Raw genomic sequence first — 9,166 nt, forward strand, 5'->3', positions numbered from 1 at the left:
GAGATGGAAAAGAAGTTACGAAAAATCAAATGAAAAGAAAGGAAAAATAGGTACCAGGTGTTCACGAAAAACCAAAGGAAAAGAAAGCAAGAAAGAAAACCAAATTGGAACCAGGGTTTCACGAAAAAGTACCTTTGGCAAATGTGTATGAATTTTGTTTTTGTTATAACTTCACTTCACCATCCATTCCTATAGGAATTCATGCATCATGCACGTTGTTTTTAATGTTTATATGTACTTATGTGTGTTTTTATATAACTTATCTTAAAATTTTCTTCATCCATTCTGTTATACTTTGGTTCTTCCTTCTGACAGAAGGTCCCATTTTTCTGTCAGAAGGCCTCTTCGGCTGCGCCAGTTATGTATCCAGACGGATTTATGGGAGCGTAATTATTACCGTTATTTGCTATGGCAAATAACACTACTCGACAAAATCGAACTTTTTTTTTCCTCAAGGATGCAAACCGACTTTTTCTGATAGATATGGGGATTTAAATTTTTTTAAAGAATTATGGTTTTTTTTCTATGGCAGAACTTTTTTTTGAAGAATTTTTGAAGTCTGGTATTTTTTTTAAGCTTTTTTCAGAGGTAGCGCTTGTTTTTTTCACATAGTTCTAGTATCTTACGTTTGGTTGTAAAGAACTTTGCTATTTTGAAAAGATAATTAAAACAGCTAGAAGTTAAGCTCAAACACATTGTGATTACAGCTTACCGTCTGGGAAATATAAAGCATTGAAATGCAAAAATGATGATTTTTGTGCGGTATTTTTTACTAAATTTTGACTTTAAAAACTCAGGAAAAGTCGAAAAAAAATTATATCCTGTGTCCTCTATTTTTTTGTGTATAGGTGCATTAATTTGGCGTTTAAACCTAAAAAATGAAAAAAATGAACAAAAAATACCTTTTCGATGGTTGCGGGCCCAACTGCCCATTGGGAATTGGGATCGCGATCAGGTACCAAATGTACAACCCTTTTTCGTTTGCTTTGTTCCCAATTGGCAGTTGGGCCCGCAACCATCGAAAAGGTATTTTTTGTTCATTTTTTTCATTTTTTAGGTTTAGTTAACGAATTTTAGCTTCAAAGTGTTGAACGACGCCATTTATGAAAGGTGAGCACAAGTATTGAAGTCTCCTTCTACTGAGAGCCGGACAGAAGCAAAACAGATGTTCCACCGTGTCCTCCTCGTCCTCATCTCTGCAACTGCGACATAAGTGTTGTAGGGGGCAATCAGCCAGTTTGCATGGGTGCCTATTAGCCAATGTCCCGTTAGGGAACGTATGACTGAGCTGCACCTTCTACTGAGCTTGCAGAGCTCAGCGGTACGCTTTTTTGTGATACGAGGCCATGTTTGCCGAGTTATGCGACGTTGTGGTACAGTTTGCCATCTATTGTCTATTAGTAGCTTAAAGTGCTCTTTTATAATGTGCTTACAAATGGCCATTGGCATACGAATATCCTCCATATCGTGGAGAAGGGGGATTGTTATACTAGTTCTGGACAGCTCATCTGCTATGCTCAATGTCTTGGTGGCCCGGGACCCATATTAGGCTAATAACAAACTGATGAGCCATCTCGTGAAGAGATTTGCGACAGTTTGTCACGGTAGCCGAGCTCGATGTTATCGCATTTAGCGATTTTATCGCAGCCTGGCTGTCACTGTAGATGTTTTTACGAGTTGCCGTAGTGGAAATTTCATGGAGTCAACTCAAAGCTTCCTTAATCGCTATGACTTCCACTTGGAAGACACTGCAGTGATCTGGGAGCCTGTTTAGCTGTTCGGAGTAGATTGCCCCTCCGACCTTGTTGTCCAGTTTCGAGCCATCTGTGAAGATTTGTATGGCTCCGTCTGGGCCAGGTGGTCCCTTGAGCCAGTCGTCTCTGTGACGAATAATTTTTCAAAAAGTATCCCCATCAAAACTCCCGTTAAGCCACCGTCTATTTTTTGATTCAGGAAAGCAGTTTTTTCGTGTATAAGATTTACGCTTGTATAAAAGGTTCAAAAGAACTGGTTCGCGATCTGACTTCTCTAAGTATTCAATCGCTAAGAGTAAATTTCTTTTATGTAATAAAACATGTTATAATGACTACCTGTCCAAATGTAGACTTAGCTTTAAGCGTGATCCCAAGCAATTTTTTAGGTTTGTCAACTCAAAACGTAACTCTTCCCAATTTCCGTCTTCTTTTTCTTTTAACGGCAGCCAGGCTGATAATGAATGTGATGTTGCTAATCTTTTCGCTTCATTTTTTCAACTCTGCTAATCAGCTCCCTCTAATAACCATCCCTCTATTCTGACTTCTTCTGACATACTTCGTCCCAATCAATCTTATCCCTTCCACATGAATAGTTCTAACTGTATCTATCCCCCATTCATCGACTATAATGACCTCTTAATTAACTTAAAGTCATGTAAATTTTCTTTTTCTACCGGTCCCGATATGGTTCCTAGTGCTGTCCTTAAACTTTGTGCAGATTCTCTCTGCCTGCCCCTCCTTAAACTGTTTAACCTATCTCTCGAGCTCGGCGATTTTCCCACTGTCTGGAAAGAGTCTTATATTATTCCCATTCATAAAAAGGGCTCTAAATCGGTTGTTTCAAATTACCGTGGGATCTCCAATTTATCCGCCATTCCCAAACTCTTCGAAAAAATAATTACTTCCCAGCTCCAACACTTTTGTTGTTCATTATTCTCTGAATCGCAGCATGGATTTGTAAAACGTCGGTCTATTTTGTCTAACCTCCTGGAATTCTCCACTTTCGTGCATGAGGGTTTCGCTAAGCAGTCGCAAACTGACGTAGTCTATACTGACTTTAGTAAAGCATTTGATTCAGTGAATCATAATCTGCTTATTCATAAATTATCTCTCCTAGGGTTTCCGCCTAAACTTATTTTCTGGTTTAATGCATACCTTGGTAATCGATCTCAGCGTGTCAGTTTTATTAACTCTCTTTCTAAGCCTGTCTCTGTATCGTCGGGGGTACCTCAAGGTAGCCATCTTGGCCCTCTGTTGTTTAATTTATTCATCAATGATCTTCCCTAAGTCTTAACTCATTCCCGAGTACTTATGTATGCGGACGATGTGAAGTTATGTTTCTCCTATAGCGACCCCATGTCCCCGTTATGTCTCCAATCTGATCTTGACGCCCTCAACAACTGATGCTTAATAAACATTCTTCCCCTTAACATTTCCAAATGTAACGTCATGACATTCCATCGCAGCAAGCCTTACCTCTTTGACTATAATAGGCATAACTGTTCCACCCGCCTTTACCAAATTACTGACTTGGGAATTATCTTTGTACCAAATCTGTGTTTTAACTAACACATATCCGCTATTTCGAATAAAGCCAGAGGAGTCCTGGGCTTTATCAAAAGATGGTCTAAGGAGTTCACAGACCCTTATACCACTAAACTTTTGTAACGAGCCATGGATCCCATGGTTCGTCACAAGCAGATGACGCAGCCAACGCTACTCCCAGGTGAAGCGATCAACACCCAGCAAAAATGCAAACTCAGCACACGCCAAAAGACAGGAGACCAGCAGAAGGGGCTTACGCAATAAGTACCTAAAATAATATTAAATAAATAAATATTCCTAACAATATATATTCCCGAAGTGCCAACGAAATTCCTTTCCCACGGTACCGGTGCACACCGATCACCTTACCTGGGACATTGGACACTTGTTGGGAGGCGATTAGTTAGGTAACCCTCGATTACCGGGCAAAACCCCCACATGCGCAAGCCAGTCAGCAGTCTCCGACTCTCCTTACCGGGGATATTGGACACTGACTGCAGGGCTAATGATTAGGTAACCTTCTGTTACCGATCAGCCCGTCTGTACGCGCAGACTATAATTCGGCAATATATATTTATGTAAGAACCCTTCCCACATTCCGGAGTAGAAATAAGATATCTGTAAGACATTCATGGGAAAATCGAAGGCCGGCCGATCTATAAAAGGCACTGCCTTGCATGAAGAAAAGGGCAGTCCACCAGCCATCGTCGGAGGCAGTCCACCAGCCATCGTCAGAGTCAGTCAAATCACCATCTGCGTCGTAGTGCAAGTAAACATAACATAACCGGGTAGAATAATCGTACGGAAGAATACGGAAGAATAAAGAAAACCATTAAAATTAAAAGAACCAAAAAGTGTTGTGATTTCTATTTCAGTTTTCTGGCAAAGTTCCTGGTTTTCCCGATAAAGTCCTCGTGAATTATAAATATCTTGTAATTCAGGACCCTGGACAGGCTGATGCATACCTCAGCCTGAAATAGGACATTACCAGTGGCGCCCGAGCAGGGACTTTAAAGGATTTTTCGTGGAAACTTCAAGAAAACCGAAATCAGGCACTTCGTGGAAGAAAATTGAATCGATAACAAGTCCGCGCACTTACATAATCCGGGCGCGAAAACAAACGCGAAAGTATACGCAGTGCCGATCCTAAAAGTGCCGTTTAACAGTGACTCATTGCCAAAAATCAACAGAAATCAACATGGAACATCACGACGATGAACAACCAGAGGAGGCATACCCTGCGGGACACTTTTCCAATCCAGGGGTCAGCACCGGCTGGATCCACAAACTCCGTCGGGACGAACTAGAAGTCCTCGCCGAAGAATTCGGATTTCGGAACGCCGAAGGAAATTTGCCGCTCTAGTCGCCGGGCCACTCGCGCAAGAAGCCTGGGTCCGCCTAGGAGAGTTCGAGAGGCACTATGCCAAGCCAGCCTCACGCTCTCGTTCCAAGTCACCACTGCCCACTACTCCTGGACCATCCGACACTCGCCAAATGGATCCTAAGACCGGACTACGAGTCCCCGCAGCCACCGAATACCGCACTCCTGCCGCCCCGTTTCCAAGGCCCCTAGCTACAGAGACCCACCCAGCACCCGTACCGAGGGTCTTGCCAGCGATCGACCGACCCATGGAAGGGCACCACTACAGCCACGCTGCATCAATGGCGGAACGCATCCGAAAGTGGGGAATCCAGTTTGACGGCCAAGATGACCCTCTATCATTCATCGAACTGCTCGAAGAACGCGCGCTCTCGTATGGGGTGGACACAAACCATCTGCCGCGGGCCATGGCCGAACTTCTCACAGACCATGCCAGTCGTTGGTTCCGCACCAGCCGCCTACAAAGTTCCTCATGGGAAAATTTCTGCCAGGAATTCTTAACGTTCTTCTTGCCCCCACGCTATTTTGAACAATTCGAAGACCGGATCCGAGCCCGCAAGCAAGTGGCTGGGGAACTGTTCAAAGATTTCCTCATCGAGATACGTCTACTTATGCACCACGCTGGGTACGACGCAACCAAGGAGCTAACCAGGATCTACGACAACGCCCTCCCAGCCTACCAGATGTACGTGCGCCGCCACGAACTGCAGGACTTGTCACAGCTAACACTGCTGGCCACAGAGTTTGAGAGTATTCAAGAGCGGACCATCCCGATCACTCTCGCACGACCACGACACACGCCCAGATACGCACGGCCAACTACAGATCAGAGGAGCGACGATTCCAATCGGACACCATTCCGGAAGCCTCATTGGGACTCGGCAGACTCACCAAGAAGACAGCCATCCAACCCAGTGAGTACGGCAAAGCCCGAGGTAGCACATCGCATGATTACGACCCCCATCGCCAACCCACGCGCAGCCTGTCGCCGGTGTGGTGAAGCAGGGCATGCGGCATATGAATGCCAAAATCCCTCGATCCTGTTCTGTTGGGAATGTGGCAAGCGCGGCACCCGGACCATCGATTGCTGTCGCCAGAACACGTCGGGAAACGACTCGCGTCCTCGACTGACACGGGATCAGCCGGGAACGACGTCTGCCCCGACCCACGAATAAAAACCCCGCTACACATGAACGAGAACCGGATAGTGGCAATGGTAACCATAGGAGGACAGGCAACGGAAGCCACCGTCGACACAGGGGCATCCCGAAGCTTTATCAGTGCAAACCTCGCCCGACAACTAGACAACAACACCAACCTACAAGATGCATGCGTCCGCATACGCCCGGCCGACGGCTCGGTCAGAGAGATCACCCAAATTCTACTGGCGCACATCAGACTGGATCAAAGAGAAGTTCAAATACCCCTCCTGTTCCTACCAAACATGTTGGATCAAGTTATCGTCGGCATGGACTTCCTATGCGCCATTGAAACAACGATCCAGTGCGGTACCACACTTCTACAATTACGAGATCAGTGCCACACACCACATATCCACACCGTTCCGACCAACAGAGTACAAGGCAACGAACCCCGACACCAGAAACTGAAGCCAACGGCGGCCGTCATACGTCCGCAACCTATCCCAACAATTTCGGCACCCAGCCACGCCAACATGACACCCATACAAACCTCAGTGAACACACGACCACGACCTACCCCAACGAACAAAACGACCCAGATCGCCACGAAGAACACGACACCCAGCCCAGCCCCAGCAGAGGCAAAGCGCCGGCCCACGAACATGAAGCCGAAACCAACAACACGAAACAACAATCAAGCAAACGGGAAAACAAGTCCCACGGTCACTACGGAGCAACCGCGTCCTAGGCCAACCACAGGGGACACATACCCCAAAGAAACTACGAGAATCTCACCCACGAGACAAGCACTAACGCACTGGAACCCGGCGCTCGACACAGGAAGCCCAGGTCCAAGTCCAGCAACAGAGCATGTAAGTACCCTCTCCTCCCAGGAGAAAGTGAACCACCCAAGAAACACCCTCAGAGACGAAAATCAGCCCTGAACCAAGACAACAACATCGACACCGACAACGGCAGCAACAGATCAACAGCCCAGCAACGAGGGAAACAGCCATGCTGACCCCACCCTGGTCGGGGCCCATAATTGAACTGATATCCACAGAGCCCCTCAACGCGGGCCCGGAAACCAGTACGATGGCCCAACGATACACTGACCGCAGCCCTGTCGTACCCACGGCCGACGCCACACCGATCCTCGCCCACACAATGGAGTACCTTCCGCGTACTGACATGATTTTTAGCGTCATGCACCGAGCCATGCCTAGAGCCATGTCCGAGATCTTCGTCGCCCATACAAGTCGTTGTTGTGATACCAGAGGCGTCATCGCGACTCACCTGTTCACGTACCAGTCTGGCTGTAGTATAACACGAGTACTACACCCGGCGTACCAAAACATCATACCCATGGTCGACACCACACCCATCGTCGCCCACATAAGCGACTACCAACGGAGGATCGAACCGCCCAGCTCCTTCGACACAACCCTCTTACCCGACGACCCCAGCCAGCCATTTGACTCCGAAGCCGCCGATCGAACCGAACATGAGCCCGAACCAGTCCCGGAGCCATGGCCGCCGGACTTGGCCCCACAGACCCAAGCATCCGTCGCCCAAACAAGCCATTGGTCCAACAAAAGAGACATCGTCGAGACCTGCCAGTTCATGCACCAGTCTGGACACAATACCACCCAAGTGTTCCGCCAGAGCTACAAAACAACTCTACCCACGTCCAACGCCTCCCCGATCATCGCCCACATAAGCGATTACCACCGGAGCATCGATCCGTCAAGCACATTTGACAAACCCATCCTTTCGAAAAACCCGAATCAAACCTTTGACCCCGGAGCCACCGAACCCACCGAAGACGACCCAGAACTACCGACGGATCCTTGGCCACCCGACATAGCACTGCCGTTCAAGAATGCCTGGACAAATAACTACCAAAGAAAACTGCCGAGAAAACCATCGTCATATGGGAAATTCGACCCACCAAGCACCAACTACACCAACTACAAAGCACCCAGAACAGCAGAAAGGCCACGATCATAACAGCAGTAGAAAATATAACGTTACCGACGCCACGCTAAAGTGACGAGATTAACAGCGACGAATCCGGAGACTCGGCACAAGCCAAAGGACAGGATAACCCGGAAAAAGGCGAACCTCAGCACCCGCCAAGCGACGCCACAAATCTCTCCATCACCCACCCGGAAGAAAGGGGGGGTGTAACGAACCATGGATCCCATGGTTCGTCACAAGCAGATGACGCAGCCAACGCTACTCCCAGGTGAAGCGATCAACACCCAGCAAAAATGCAAACTCAGCACACGCCAAAAGACAGGAGACCAGCAGAAGGGGCTTACGCAATAAGTACCTAAAATAATATTAAATAAATAAATATTCCTAACAATATATATTCCCGAAGTGCCAACGAAATTCCTTTCCCACGGTACCGGTGCACACCGATCACCTTACCTGGGACATTGGACACTTGTTGGGAGGCGATTGCTTAGGTAACCCTCGATTACCGGGCAAAACCCCCACATGCGCAAGCCAGTCAGCAGTCTCCGACTCTCCTTACCGGGGATATTGGACACTGACTGCAGGGCTAATGATTAGGTAACCTTCTGTTACCGATCAGCCCGTCTGTACGCGCAGACTATAATTCGGCAATATATATTTATGTAAGAACCCTTCCCACATTCTGGAGTAGAAATAAGATATCTGGCAGACATTCATGGGAAAATCGAAGGCCGGCCGATCTATAAAAGGCACTGCCTTGCATGAAGAAAAGGGCAGTCCACCAGCCATCGTCGGAGGCAGTCCACCAGCCATCGTCAGAGTCAGTCAAATCACCATCCGCGTCGTAGTGCAAGTAAACATAACATAACCGGGTAGAATAATCGTACGGAAGAATACGGAAGAATAAAGAAAACCATTAAAATTAAAAGAACCAAAAAGTGTTGTGATTTCTATTTCAGTTTTCTGGCAAAGTTCCTGGTTTTCCCGATAAAGTCCTCGTGAATTATAAATATCTTGTAATTCAGGACCCTGGACAGGCTGATGCATACCTCAGCCTGAAATAGGACATTACACTTTTATATGTATCCCTTGTCCGGCATATCCTTGTATTCGGTTCCTGCGTTTTGTCTCCGCATTATCAAAAATATCAGAATATGAATGAGTCCGTTCAAAAACAGTTTATCCTTTTTGCACTTCGTGGCCTTAATTTGGACCCCTCTAGACATCTTCTTTCCTATAAGAGTAGGCTCCGGCTCCTCGATATCCGCTCTCTTGAAAGCCCGGGATTTGCCGTGGAGTTCTTTTTCTTCACAAACTTCTCGCTGGTGAGGTTGATTCCACTGCCCTCAGTAGCCTTATTA

Source organism: Drosophila obscura, unplaced genomic scaffold (assembly GCF_018151105.1).
Source record: "Drosophila obscura isolate BZ-5 IFL unplaced genomic scaffold, ASM1815110v1 contig_25, whole genome shotgun sequence".
Lineage (NCBI taxonomy): Eukaryota > Metazoa > Arthropoda > Insecta > Diptera > Drosophilidae > Drosophila > Drosophila obscura.